This window comes from Diuraphis noxia, unplaced genomic scaffold (genome assembly GCF_037042655.1).
Source record: "Diuraphis noxia isolate RWA-SAM2 unplaced genomic scaffold, SU_Dnox_SAM2 contig0005, whole genome shotgun sequence".
NCBI classification, from domain to species: domain Eukaryota; kingdom Metazoa; phylum Arthropoda; class Insecta; order Hemiptera; family Aphididae; genus Diuraphis; species Diuraphis noxia.
Genome location: NW_028301715.1, coordinates 49,047,541 through 49,062,510, shown reverse-complemented (window position 1 = coordinate 49,062,510; position 14,970 = coordinate 49,047,541). Strand labels below are relative to the sequence as shown.

Sequence of the window (14,970 nt, the reverse complement as noted above, 5' to 3'; positions counted from 1 at the left end):
TTTAGTGTCTGGGTACAAGATTTATGTCACCCAAGGGTTCAGTCATCACGACAAATGGGTTGATCCAATCCCTCTCTTTCTCTTTACCCTTGGAGAACTAAGTTCGTTCTTCAGCTCACGTTTATTAAAGCGCGGTATGGCCGCCGGGACCTTGTCACGAAGCTAACAAAATTCCTCACATTTTATTATTATTATTATTATTATTATACGCATAATACAACAAGGGTCTATCGAGAAAATTGGATTTACCGAAATGGGCATCGAACCCTTTACAGATTTACATCGGATAAGCGTAATACTATTAAAGTCACGAAGGTTATTTTCCCACTAGCGATTAAATTATTTTTAAATATTTGTTGAATTCAATATTATATGATAATATTATACATATATTAATGTTCCTAAAAAAAACTACGACAACATTAATTTTATTTTAAATAACTTACTACTTTTATCAATTAAAGTTTAGAAATATATAAGTTTAGAAAACTAAAACATAGTTTAGATTAAATTTAAACGAAAGTATATTAAATCTAAATATGATATTAAGTTAATGTCCCATTTTGCTGATTTCAATAAAAAAAAAATAAAAATAAATGATTGATTATTAGAATGAAAATAATGTCATTCTTGATCTTCTTCAGAAATCCAAACTATCTGAATTATTCGAAATTTTTAAGTTATCAAAGTTGTATCAGTTTAATAATGGAGTCGGGTGATATGTGAACACTGTGACACACTAAAAATTTCAATATAATACTGGCATGATTTTTTGTTTAAGATACTATTATGTTGAAGGCATGCATCAAAATTGCCTAATCAACACGCCGTCTTTTTTTTGAACCAACTTGATGGCGCAACACCCGTATTTGTTATCACAGTCTTACAAACGCGTAACATAACAAATTTACGTTCAGAAGTTCACGTTTTACTCCGTTAGCTTAAAAATTAGAGTGAATAGGCCTATTATGAAACTTGATGGTAAAAATATTATCTATGTTTTGTTGGAAATATTTTTGGGATAATTCAGTTTTTAAGTGAGTTATGAGCATTTCTGTCTTACAATTTATTGTACGCGCATAACTGGTTCTAATTTTTAAGCTAACGGAGTAAAACGTTAACTGCTGAGCGTAAATTTGTTATGTTACGCGTTTGTAAGGCTGAGACAACTACGGGTGTTGTGCTCTTTTAATAATAATATATTTTAGTTTTATCATTTTTTATTAAAGATTTGGTTTTAACATTGTGTAGAAATTTCTGTTATTGCACTTGAATTATTTAAAAGCACGTTGATCATAATAATACTATATATTTTATTTTTTCCATTAGAAAATTTAAAAATTAAAAAAACAATTATTTTTCATGATGTGTAAAATGTTAATAGCGTAACACATAATTAGTAAGTTGTACGAGAAAATATAATCATAGAATTGTTGTAAATTAGTTGCGTATAATTGCATTAATTCAAATTAAGTACTTTTCCAAGTTACCCGAAAAATATACTTTAAAGCACACAATTCAATTTCGAGTAAATAAGTGTCAAATTGAAATAAATGTTAGAGTTAAATTACTTTTTATCTCTTTCTTTATTAATAGAATATTGTTTAAACAGTGGTTTGATTATTAATGTTTGGTACAATATAAAATGAGCTACCTATACATTTTATGACAAAATCGTAAAAGTTATTTAGGAGAAAAAAATCGATTTTTCTCCCCAGTTTAAAACTTTTATATTACACTGGGTTTAATACGTACGGCCAATAACCTAGCATTCTCTCATTTATTAATTTCTTTTAGATATTATACATGTAAGTATTTATATTGTATTTTTCCTTTAAAATAATATTATGATAAGTCACTTATCATATTATATACGTTTAATGCACAATGTTGTGAAGCATCGCGTGCACGAATACTTCAGTTTTATACAATTATAAGAACAAATACTATTTTTAATTGCGGCTCTTATACTTTACCGCAAGCCATAATACGTTTTACTTGTAATTTGGGGATTTCCAAGAAATACAAATAAATTCAAAACGCGGTTTTCCCAAGTTTTAAACATATATGTATTTATTATTTGTTCATAAATTAGTTATATATGATACAATTATCGATATACATGCCATATTGATTTGATAGTAATAGTGGAAATATTATATATTATATTTAATGTTTGTTAAGTTATAATTTAGTCGTCGGAGTAACGTAATTTTAACATGTGTTATAAACTATATTATACAAAACATGCCGTAGTAAACTATTTCAGAAGAAATAATAATTTAACAGTTTCTATGCAAAACAAGACGTGTTTCTCGTGTTGGGTAGAAAATTAAAAATAAATATAATATATTATATATTATATATGTAACTGTCAATACCTAAAGTATACAATAAATATACATACAACTCGTCACTGAATTCGTCCCTAAGGGTTAGCAGGTTTTGTACGCAATTAAGTTATGGAACAAAAATACAACACTATATAATGTTTTGTGCATAATCTGTGGTTTACAAAATCTAATTAAAATTATTATTATTATTATCACTATTATTATTGCGATAAAGTGAGTAGATGGGTAAAAGTGGTATAAGGTGTGCATCTGGTTATGGTACACGATTAAATGTTATCATAATATGTAATATGTATTTATATATATATATATAATATACGCATATTTGTAACAATAATTCATTTTATTCGTACACATAAATAATCATGTGGCTGGGAAATTTAGACTTGGTACTCAACTGTTTTGTGGGACGGAATAGGGCGGAACGTGGTGTGTTTTTTTCCGTCTTGTCTGGTACCTTCTACCACCCAACTTCACCACTTCCGGTTAAAACAGTTTGGGCTGTCAGAACGAGACGACAAATTCAAATCATAATATAATATTATACACAAGCTGAATAAAATTGGTTAATCTGTTTTAGAGGGGGGGATTGTGATCAAGACACCTATTTTTATTTATTTGTTAAGATAAAATTACGTACTTCTCTAATGGTACTTAGAATCAATAAATCATATTAATTCTGTAACTAAATATACAGAAAAGATGTCGAAAACTAATAATCATATCAAAATATAACGTATGCGATGATGATATTTCGGATTTGATAGAGATAAAAAGCTTTAAAGACTAATATGTGCTTAAAATTTCGCCACCTTTCACATAAAATATATAAATATATAGACGTTTTACCCGTAGGTGACCGTGTACTTATTATTGTATAATAGAATAATATTATAAGTACGGTTGCCGTCCTCGTAACGTATCAGATTACTAACGAACGGACGAAAACGACGTCAATAATGAGGCAATCGAAGAATCCATTGGGCGGAGATAGACCAGATCCCCGTCCACTCACTTCGACCGTTCGAACAATGGTCCAAAAACGTGACCGGTCTCGGGGCTTTAGTTTATTTATGACTATACCAAATCGGAATAATAAGTTTCAATTAAATTATTCGATGGCTAATAATTAACGTTTATCGATCCGTAAGCACGTATGCGATGTTATTATTTGTATAGTATATGTGTAAAGTAGAAAATAAAGCAACGCAGCGTATAACTCTTACATAATAAAATATATTGTATAATATGTGGCCGAATTTAGTGGAAAATGTAAGAATTATCTTATAGGTCAGTTGTTGTTGGAAGTAATAATAATATATATGCGTTTGGTGTATAATGATCGATTGTGTACATGATCGATTAAAATATCATAATAATATGAATAATTTCGTTCGTCAATAATACAATAAAATATTATAGGTACATAATTTTTTACTGCGGTATAGGTGGTAGCTGAACCTCAGTATTATTTCTTAATGGTTTTTGATTGATCGTAAATATTTTGATGGTTATCAAATAATTGAATCATATGATTGACAGGCATTGTATTGATGTTCGATTTTTATTTTCTATTTTTCAACGATTTGATCCCACCTACGTGGAAATTATATGTGAAAAACGACCACGACTCTTACTTATCATTACAAATTTACACGTGTTAGCTGAGCCAATAGGAATGACAGATAAACTCGTTTAATTATAATATATTAATGTCTGAAAAATCTTTTTTTTGTACTATCGCATTCGTCTACCATAAAAATATACTTTCAGTTAGGGTAAGCTATCGTTAAAAATAATACATTCTGCATCGTTAAAATTAGATGGAAAATCAAAGATTATCATAATAATAATTCAAATAATTACTGCCGATATGCTTATCAGTTTATATGAAGTTCCTAAAAATTTGTAAATAATAAATACTATGATAAAACTATAATATATTTAGTACATAATTTTTTTAATTTAGTTAAATACTTAGATTAATGGTACATTTTTAAAGTTTATTTCATTTCAGTAAATGACAAAAAATTAAAATTAGTTATTTTAGTTTTTAATTTAATTACATCGAATGAATAAAATAACTACGATTAAATATATTAAATGAATTTTTTTGATAATTTTTCAGATACAATAATATACAAATGTACCTTTATAAATTAAAAACATACTAAGCAATATTGATTAATTATGTTAATTATATTATTCAGTGATTAAGGTGGGCGAATAATTCAATAGGAACTTTATCATGTAGCTGACTAACATTACATATTTATACGTATGTTTATAATGTGATATTAAAACTTTCTATAATTAGGTATACATTAACTTTGCGTCAGTTAACGGATAATTTTCAAAAACTTGCATAATGTAATTCGCAAAAAATATGAAATACTTTTATACTTTACTTACTAAAATGGTTGAAACAATTAAAAACTAACGAGCGCTATTAAAAATTGAAATCGCCTTGATCACTTTACAATATTATAATAAAATATTTTTCCAAATAATGTAAATGTGCTTTATAATAATACTCGTATTATTTTTCAATTTTTAATTCGTACATATAAACATTTTTTTTGACATATTATATAACGTTAACATTACAAGTAAAATTAAAATGTATTAATTCTATTATTATAGGATATTATAAATAACGGCGATAAACCGAATGGACAATGCTATATCAATTAATATAATTTCGAAATTGACATCATATATCAGTGCTGTGTTAGTATGAATACCGTTATGGTATATAATTTTTTAGTTGAAAAATAATAATAATTACGTGAAAACGTGTGGACATTGAAAACAATATTATACTCGTATATGATAGGTAGGTACAAATTACATAATATACATAATAATATAATAAAATTAGCTTCAAAAATTTTATGTACACGAATGAAATTATTTTAATGAAAATATGTTAACGGAAATGCAAATTTTACACTCGTTTAAAAAAATTTAAACTCACCCCAGACAGAATTAATTACGTGTACGTAACAGGTACGGTCGTCGGGCGCGAGACGAAGGGTGATCTGGCGGCGGTGGTGCAAGTGGTCGGCTGCGGCGATGGTGGTCGTCAGACGCGATCAGACCCGTCACTACTACTACAACTGTTGTACTATACTACAACTTACTGCCACCGACGCCACCGCTGTCGTCCGGCCACCGCTAAAAACCCTCCCTCGACGGTGGGTAAGGGAAGGCAGAGCGGCCGTCTTCTGGCGTGACGGGTGTCGGCGCGTGCGCCTAAGCGCCAAAATTGCGTCGCGGGCCCTCCTGTTGCACTCTCGCGGGGATGGTTTTTGAATCTCACGGGCCTTTGCGGGGCCACCGTCACTGACGTTTACACCGTCGCCGCCTCGTTCGCGCCGATCGCCTTACGCGTGCGTGTTAGGCTGCTCGGCGCATGCGCGGGCGCGTTCAATACATCGCTTGGTGGGGGGGAGGTGAGGAGAAGGCGATATAGTCGGTGGTGGACGGATGGATCAGCCCTTGGACGAGGTGAGCCCGATGGTGCGTGGGGAGTGTGGTGCGACTTGTGTGTGTGTTTTGAAAAATCCGCGGCGGCGGTGGCACCACGTAGGGCGCGCGCCGTTCAGACACGCGGTCGCGTCTGTAGCGTGGCGCTGACCGGTTTTTCCGACACGCGATTATTGCTGCACCCACGCAGACCGACGATGACAGACTCTCGTGCGACCCAGCTCCTCTTCCTCCGTCATTTATCCTCCCGACAACATCTAATTGCCAAACTTCGAAATTCCGATATAACACAATTTCAGACCTGATCTCACGATTGAATCCACAACCGATTATTATCTTTCGATTAAAATACTGTTTTTGTCCGTATAAGGATTCGTGAACTTTTTCCATACCGATCATAAATATTAAATAATATTTATATATTAAATATATTTAAATATACGATCAGCGTCTTCCCCCCGCTCATTTTCTACTTGTGTTGAACGGATCTAGAACTGACCAATTTGATGGGATTAACATAAAATATCAAAATACATTTATAGGAGCCATAACGTCATAATGTGAGTACAAATTAAATGAGTGTTAGATGCTCTATAAAGTGGTAATCCGTAAACATAATAATATAAAGATTGTATAGTCACTGTTGGAGACTTGATTAATATAGTGTTTGATACATTTCGTCCATATAGTCGAATACTGCGTTTAGTTCCTTACCTATAAACTATAATACATTAATCTAAATGACACGATGAATTTTATTTTGAATTTGTAAGGCGTACAGTGGTATTTGGCGTGCATAACAAACATTTTTCTAAAGTGTGCTTTAACCTAGCTGTACATGCATTCGACCGTTTGGAAATTATGTATAAACAGTTTCACAACTAACTTCACAAACGATTCACGCTATGAATCCTCGGGTTGTACATTTGTTTTGTTGTTTGTCATTCAGAAGTCAGTAATTGATTCAATTTAAAGTACTAAATCTGATCATTTACAAGAGTAGTATAAGAATTATTTACAAGTTTAATTGAACGTTTTCGTTTATTATTGTTTACATACATTTTTTTACATTTATTTTATCTTAGGACAAATATTATATGCATACAATCTGTGAAAATGCATACAATCGGTAATATGGGAGGGGGACTGGATTGGTGCAAGTGTACAAGACTGGATGACCTGATTGAATCCTTACTTCAAAACTCTATGCTACTTTTATTTATCAATTTCAATATTTTAATATTTATTTATTTGAATAATATACGTTTTAAGGTATATTCTTATGGTTTTGTACTATAATATTATGTATTATACAATATCAAATAATAATCGGCATGCCCTTATATTAATTTTTTGTGAATATATGTTTGTTGTTGGAATGTAGTAAATAAAATCTCAACCACTTTTTAAACAGTTTTAGAAATTTTCAAATTAAGATAAAACAACAACTATACTTAAAATAACTTTTGGTTTTAATACTTATAACATGAACTAATTGTATTTATATTTTCAAATAGAAATCATTAATCAAAATTTTATATAAAATACTGTGAAAGCTAAATACACATGGTTATAAAACTTTTACAATATTAAATAAAATTCTACATGCCATTTTCTATTATAATCAGAACTTTTGAACATAATTTTAAGTCTGATTAATAGTAAACACTTAAGTTAATAATAATTTATGTGGTTAACGCATAGAATTTACTTGAAATTATTCAATATGATTTATTACAATATTATAAAACTTTTACATTACCTAATGAATAAAATTCTACATGACATTTTCTGTTATAATTAAAACTTTCGAACAAAATTTTTAGTCTGATTAATAGTAAACACTTAAGTTAATAATCATTTATGTGGTTAACGCATAGAATTTATTTGAAATTATTCAATATGATTTATTACAATATCATAAAATTAACATTTAGTTTAAAATGCGATAACACATATAATCATTCGTATTTCCACAATATTGTGTAATTAATGTTTAATTGTAACTCCTGTTTTGTTAGTTGTTGAATTCATAATTATTTAGAAATTATTTTAATGGGGTAATAAATCATAACTCAATATAATATAATATTAATGTCTCAACCTCAATAAAAAAAAAAATAATATTAATAACTTGAAAAAAAAATTGCAAAAATTCGAATTCATAAACTTACTTTTCATTCGTTATTTTAATTTTAAAATAGTTAAAGAAGAAAATATTTTTTTTAGTTGTTCTTCAAATAATAAAACCACTAGTTTACGTTTAAAAATATGAACCAGTGACTTAAGTTATATATGATTTTATATAAGTTGATATCAAACGCAGACAATTATAAAAATTGAAAATATTAAAATATATATACTAATACCGTAAAAATAATAATTTATAAAATAAAATTTTATTACCTTAAACTTAACAACAAATATTATTACCTATAAAGTTTATACACACTACAATATACACTCATAGAAATATATATACATTTAAATAAGGTCCATTTCAATAGCCTCACCACTTTTAAAATTCAAAATTCTTTTACTATAATTGTTTTTTAATAGCTAAAAATTAGATTTGGTGAACATATCTATCTAATCTTATTATTAATTAAGAATCGAAATTATATTTTTTTAAATAATTAATTAATATTATTCTTATTTAAATAGTTGTAAACGTTTATGACCAAAAGAAGAGAAGTTTAAATGTTTTGAATAATTGTTTAATCAAATTGCAACGAATAAACTCTGGTGCATAAAATAATTAAAAAAAAAAAGTTTAATAACAGAACTGCAGAGTTACACAGAATTTTTGATAATATTACCTAGTCAATAATATTCTATGTACTTATGTATTATGTTATTATATTAATCATTATTTCTCTTGTCTGATGATATTTCTGTTTAATAATAATTATTAATAATTTAAATGTTTGAATATATTTAAAATTCTGAAAAGAGTGATGAATGAAATGATTTACCATTGTTCACCTTTTAGGATGGTCAAAATGCTTTTATTCTAAGCTTTAGGGATTGCTTTTGGTAGAAAATAGGATCTTATTGGTATATCAGGTGATCAAAAACAAACAATTCTCAGTTTTCTTAATAGTCAGGAAACATTAACATTTTTTTTTTAGAAAAACAAGAATTTTTAAGCAAAACTAACTTTCGAGAAAATCGATAGAGTTTTTTTTATGAACTAAAAAACAAATAACCGTACTTGATAGCTTATTATACTTTTGTAAATGTTAAAATTTCGGGTAGGTAATAAAAATTGTTATAACAAAGTAACTTTAATTCCATATTAAATTATATAAATCAACCTTTTTGATTATTTGGAAAGTATTTTATACTGTAGAAAACAAAAATTACACCTGCCAGTTTTGAGAGGACAATATTTGTATGTTTATTTTTATTTTTTCCAGTCCATTGAGAATTTTCAGATAGTTATTTAACAAAATCAAACTAGGTTAAATCGAGAAATTATATCTATCTAACTGACCTTTATGTCAACATTTTACGAATGTTTTATGAAGGTAAAAAATATTATATTTTATATTTTTATTTGATTTATTATGATACTTTCTACCTATAAAATTACTTGTTTAGAACTGAGGTGACATAGAGTAATCTGTCATAATATATATATATATATGCGTGTGTGTACTGTACTTACATTACAATCTATCATTAAATTATACGTATATAAATTTTTTTTCAAGATAAATTTATAATTTTTATATGTAAAAACTGTCAGCTAATGGCCTGGGTATCAAATCTTATATATATATATAAAAAAAACCATAATTTTAAATAACTGTCTCGCAAAAGAGCCCAATATTCAAATTATTTGAAGGTGACTATACTGCGAACCACAAAAGACGATAGCACAGAAATGGGAAGCCGATTTGTAGCATGGCTTATTAAAATTTGTTAATGTAGATGAAGAATCTAATGTAATTTGTAAACTTCATAAAATATATTTTACCAATCATCACTTTTGGAAGCTAAAACATCAATATCAATAAAAATACGAATCAAATAACAAATATCAATTTCAGTGGAAACCCATCATAATTCATATTTCGTGAAAAATTCAGACTGTGGATTAAAAAAAAAAAAAAATCATAAGTATTAGTAGGTTTTCATTACAATATTATGTCTTAATATTAAATAACAACATCATTTGGTCGAGTGTGTTACATAAAGTTTATTCATTTATTGGGAGTATACGTCATCTGGGCGTGACCTTTTCGACGAGAGACAATATTATTGAACATAAACGACATTTCGACGAATGTGAATCTGCCGAAAATGTACTCCAGAACATGTCAATTTTTTCTATTATTACTATTATTATTGACAATATAACAATTTTGGAGACTTCCGATTATATCACATCTATCTTTATTGTCATTACTATTGTATTAATTAATGTGTATCATAGTGCCATCGCTTCGCACAAACATCGTACTACGCATTTCACAACATTATCGACCTTTATTAACATGCGATAGAGAGTATTCGTTAAGGGACTTACGAAGCTAACGAATAAAAATGCCATTGGAGTAAATAAAAAGTCGACGAGGTAATGATGATTTACGTTTTTAATGGACTTCTTTGGAAACAACACTATTGCAATATTCATAGATGCGTTAAAAAGAGATCACAGCAATTTAACTAAAATGTTGAAAGAACAATAATTATTACTTATCGGATATATAAAAAAAAGAAGAAGAAAAAGAAATATAAATATTTGTCAAAAATAATATTACACACAATATAGTTGGTAATATACAAGATTTTCAATTTATGAAAAACCGACGGGACTACTCTATGTTACTCAAATTATTGTATGTGAACAAAAATAATTTAAAATAATATTTTGTGTTTTTATTGTATAAATCGATGTTCCTTTGTCTAAATTCCACAACTCCGTTTAATGAACGTGTCTACTTAATATTTTTAAAATACATGTAAAAAATAAAAACACTGTGTTCACATGTCGCACTGTTCGTTATGCAACATATTTAAAAAAAAAAACTAAGTGATAAAATTTCAAATTTATCATTGTTATGTGGACTATTATTATTCTAAAATTAATAGCACAAAATTATTAGGTACTACGTTTTAAAGTAATATGTTGATTTTAACTTTTAAGTGTGATAAAAATAATATTTTCTATTATGGTTTTTAGTAAATTGCGTTGGAGCGATATATAGCCCAAAAAAAATCTTAATATATTTTACGTATTTTAATAATTAGAAAATTGACTGTTAGTCAATGAAAAAATAGAATATCTTCTGATTAGTGATTTACAAAAAAAAAAAAAAATGCTGAATTCAAACCTCAGTATGTTATATTTTTTTAACCAGAAATCGATAGTAGTGGATATATTATTTTTACGGTAAATTAACAACAAATTTCTTTATGAGTTTGCAGCGATATTTAATAAATTACAATTATATGCATTATTAATATTTCGACACAATATATAGTTGACCAGAATTTTATTACAGAACTTTTGAACGGATGTGAGGTACCTTGATAACTTCTCTGACGTTCCAAGCGGAAACTTCCGGTATTTGCTAAACGGTCTACTTAAAGTCTCACGCGTCTGTTATTTATTTATTTTTTTGAATAAAAGTCTTAAATAATTTATACAAGCTTTTTTTGCCTTATAGTTTTCTGTCGTTCATGGACATTTTAAAATCAAAAAGGATAGAAAAATAATAACCTTTCCATTGCTCTTATGACGTATCGAAAGATAAAAATAATTGCTCGGTTATCATGATATCTAACAATTATTCACTAATTTTATCGCATTGATAAAATTAACAAAGATACGTCTAATATAGTACAGATTAAGTATCGACACGAATCGCTTAAGTCCAACCACGTATAACTATTTCTTAGTTATTAGTCTATTACCGTCACCGTTAACTATTCCCAACAATACTATAATTACCCCGCACGTTGGGCTGCAGAACTTTAAGTTTGGCGTCGATTAGTGACAATAACCAATTTTGTGTTGTTAAACCGAACCACGTGACAAGCTCGTTCGGATCGCACAAAAACTCAACTTGTGATTACTTTGATTATCTTGAACAAAACATAATTTTACCTGTTGCGTTTCGAGCCGTTCGGTATTTTGTGGTCCGCGTATCACACCATGAAATGATTACCTAACCCACCTACCTATCTACTAAAATATTATATCGTCACACGAACCCACGTTGACCGACCGATGTATACCGACACACGCTTTCGACGCGAATTTTATATTCCATTATTTGGTTCGTGCCTAGGCTGTTGTACAATATTAGCAGTCAATTTGCTGTCGTCTCGAAATGTTGTTTACTGTACGTAACTCGTTTTTTTATTTTATTTTACAATAAGATATTCCTAGCTTGTGTTATTTATACCTAGAGATATTAGAAATAGTCGAACATATTTTGAGTTGTCTAGTGCGATAGTTGAGTCAAATTCAAATTTTAAGTTAGGTGATATGAACAATAGTTAGAGGCTTAAAAAATTAAATTTAAATGTTTCTTCAGGAATTAGCTGGTCCTGCGGGCGTCCACGTCGAAGGCGGAGTCGTTGTGGAAGTGGTCTGATGTTGCAGATGTGGTATTACATGGAGCCTGTTGACTTGTGGATGGATTTGAAGAAGCACATAGCCAAGTGTTTGATGTTTGAAGACATGGAATTTTCAGTCTTTTGAGCATGTTTAAGGTTCCTCAGGTTCCTTACAAACCATATAGGTACGTAGCTTGTAAATACATATATTATTTATATTTAAATAGATATTTTCAACCGTAAAATATCGAACGACGACATGTACGTCAGTACCGCGTAACGGCTACGATACGACTCGATATTTTAATATTAAGCATCTTAAATATTTTTCTCTTGTAGTCTCCATACACAACAAGGACTGATTATAATACCCAGAAAATTTGAATAGTAATAATAATAATAATAATATACTATTATGCTGTTCGAACGCATTATTAATGTGTTTTTTTCTAAATAGGGGTTGAAATTCGTATACAATATTATATAAAAGCCACCAAAAGTTGAAAACTATTGCGTGTACCTATACAGAGTGATCCATTTAAGTGGGTACACTAATTATGTCGAAAAGTATTAACTTTTTTGAATTTTCTTAAACTTTTAGGTTTATGTTTTTCTAAAACCATATATAATATCTTATTTTTTTTTACCCTTATATTTATTGGTGAATACACTATTATACTAACTTTTTATTTTCAAATGGTAACATACAATTAAAATATTATTAATTGATAAAACCATTTTTTTCATGAATATTCATGTTAATATTTATATTTTTCGTTGATTAGTTTGTGAGATACAGCTCCTCAAAGTATTGGTGGTTTTTGATATTTTTCCAATGATTTCAAGGACCAGGAGCTAGTGATAAATTTGGTATCGCTGAATCCAAGGTAACAAAATATATTAAATTAGTCCATTTCATCAATAAGTTAATAAATGATTATCTGTCTAGGATATAATAATTATAGATAACTAAACATTTTCAAATTTTAGATTTGAAAAAAATTTTTTTATGAATTTTTGGCTTAAAATAATTTGAGAATTTTCGTGATTTTTACGTATTTTGTCCAAATTCAAACTTTGAATGCTTGTAAAAAAAATTGTGACTATGTATTTCTTTTATTTTTCAACTGCTATTGTATCTACTAAAAAGTTTTAGAATACCTTAGAATATGTTGTAACACTATGAGCATATTTTTAAGTAAGTATTTAAGTATTAGATTTATGAATTTAATTAATTTTTTACCTATATAGTATTATAACACCTACCACACCTATATAATACATTTTGTGTCTAATACTCAAATACTTACATATACTTTTACGAAAATAAAAATTATATCAATTTTTTTTATTTTATACATTATGAATGTTCTTTAAATATTAATTATTTATCCCATTACAGAAGTAGCATGTGCTCTATAGTCTATGTATATATTGGTATGTAGTTGTATTATAATTATTATAATTATTTATTTAATCCGTCACCCTCCCGGGAAATCCTAACCACAGGCTAAAAAAGAAATGGTGCTATAGCCTTTTACAATATTTTAATATTTAATATTCTAACGCTTCTAAAATAAATCTATAAAATATGTATAAAAAAGAAAAATATATCATAATAATAATTTAAAATTAATCACTATCCAAGAGCCACTAATTATGGGTGCCTACTTTATTCAAAACTTTAATTACTTACTCTTATTATATTATAAACTTATTATGCTAATTCGTAAAGATTATTAAATCAAATAAAAATGATAATGATAAAAACAAAAAAAATTACCCATTGATAAGTAGAATACACTCATAAAAAATAAATATATATGTATATGTATTTTTATAAAAAATGATTACAATATGTATAGTTATTATAAAAAAAGTTGAGGATGTCGCACTGCTGTACAGTAGGTTACAAGTGGGTTACTGTAATGGATGGAATTATATTTGAATCCAATGGTATTATATCATTGTATAAATTGTAAAAATATGTTGGGGGACTTGTATTAAATTTTCAAATCTTAGATATAAAAGGAAAACTTTTTATGAATTTCTAGCATAAAATAGTTTGCGAATTTTCGTGATTTTTACTATGCTGTCAAAATTCAATTTTTGAATGCTTATAAAAAAAATTGTGACTATGTATTTCTTTTGTTTTTCAACTGATATTATAATAATATGTTAGGAGCCTTGTATTAAATTTTCAAGCTTTTCTACCCAACAAATAAATTTTTATCGATATTAATTTTTTTTTAAACGGGTAAGTCGTGGATGTTGCTCTGCTGAACAGTAGGTTACTGTAATGGATGGGATTAAATTTGAATGCAATGGTAGGTATCATTGTATACGAAAAACGATTCTGAACGGAGATGATTTGTCAGTCTAGGATATATTATATTTAAATATTGTCATAATATATTCTATTTTGAAACAAATATTTTATTTTTTAATTAAGACGCATTTTTCATAGGGCATGGTTAATCAATTAGTGTAGTTATCATAATTCATAATACCTTATATTATCATAGATATACGAATACCTGGTTTGAAGATAAAT

The 14,970-nt window shown here is 28.1% G+C and overlaps 2 protein-coding genes across 3 annotated transcripts in view; one reads left to right on the top strand and one right to left on the bottom strand.

Annotated features, from left to right (window-relative positions):
• LOC107173393 (uncharacterized) overlaps positions 1–5,491 on the bottom strand; it is a 137,611-nt gene extending 132,120 nt beyond the window's left edge. Inside the window, exon 1 of the mRNA XM_015523914.2 lies at positions 5,332–5,491. The gene's annotated coding sequence lies outside the window, so the exon portion shown is untranslated. The remainder of the gene's footprint in view (positions 1–5,331) is intronic.
• Positions 5,492–6,032: 541 nt separating this feature from the next.
• LOC107173380 (UPF0193 protein EVG1 homolog) overlaps positions 6,033–14,970 on the top strand; it is a 69,775-nt gene continuing 60,837 nt past the window's right edge. The window contains exons 1-2 of one of the 2 annotated variants that reach the window (XM_015523896.2): positions 6,033–6,403; positions 12,395–12,601. The gene's annotated coding sequence lies outside the window, so the exon portion shown is untranslated. Of the gene's footprint in view, positions 6,404–12,092; positions 12,200–12,394; positions 12,602–14,970 lie in introns of those variants that run through there. The other variant, XM_089228935.1, reaches the window with a different exon arrangement.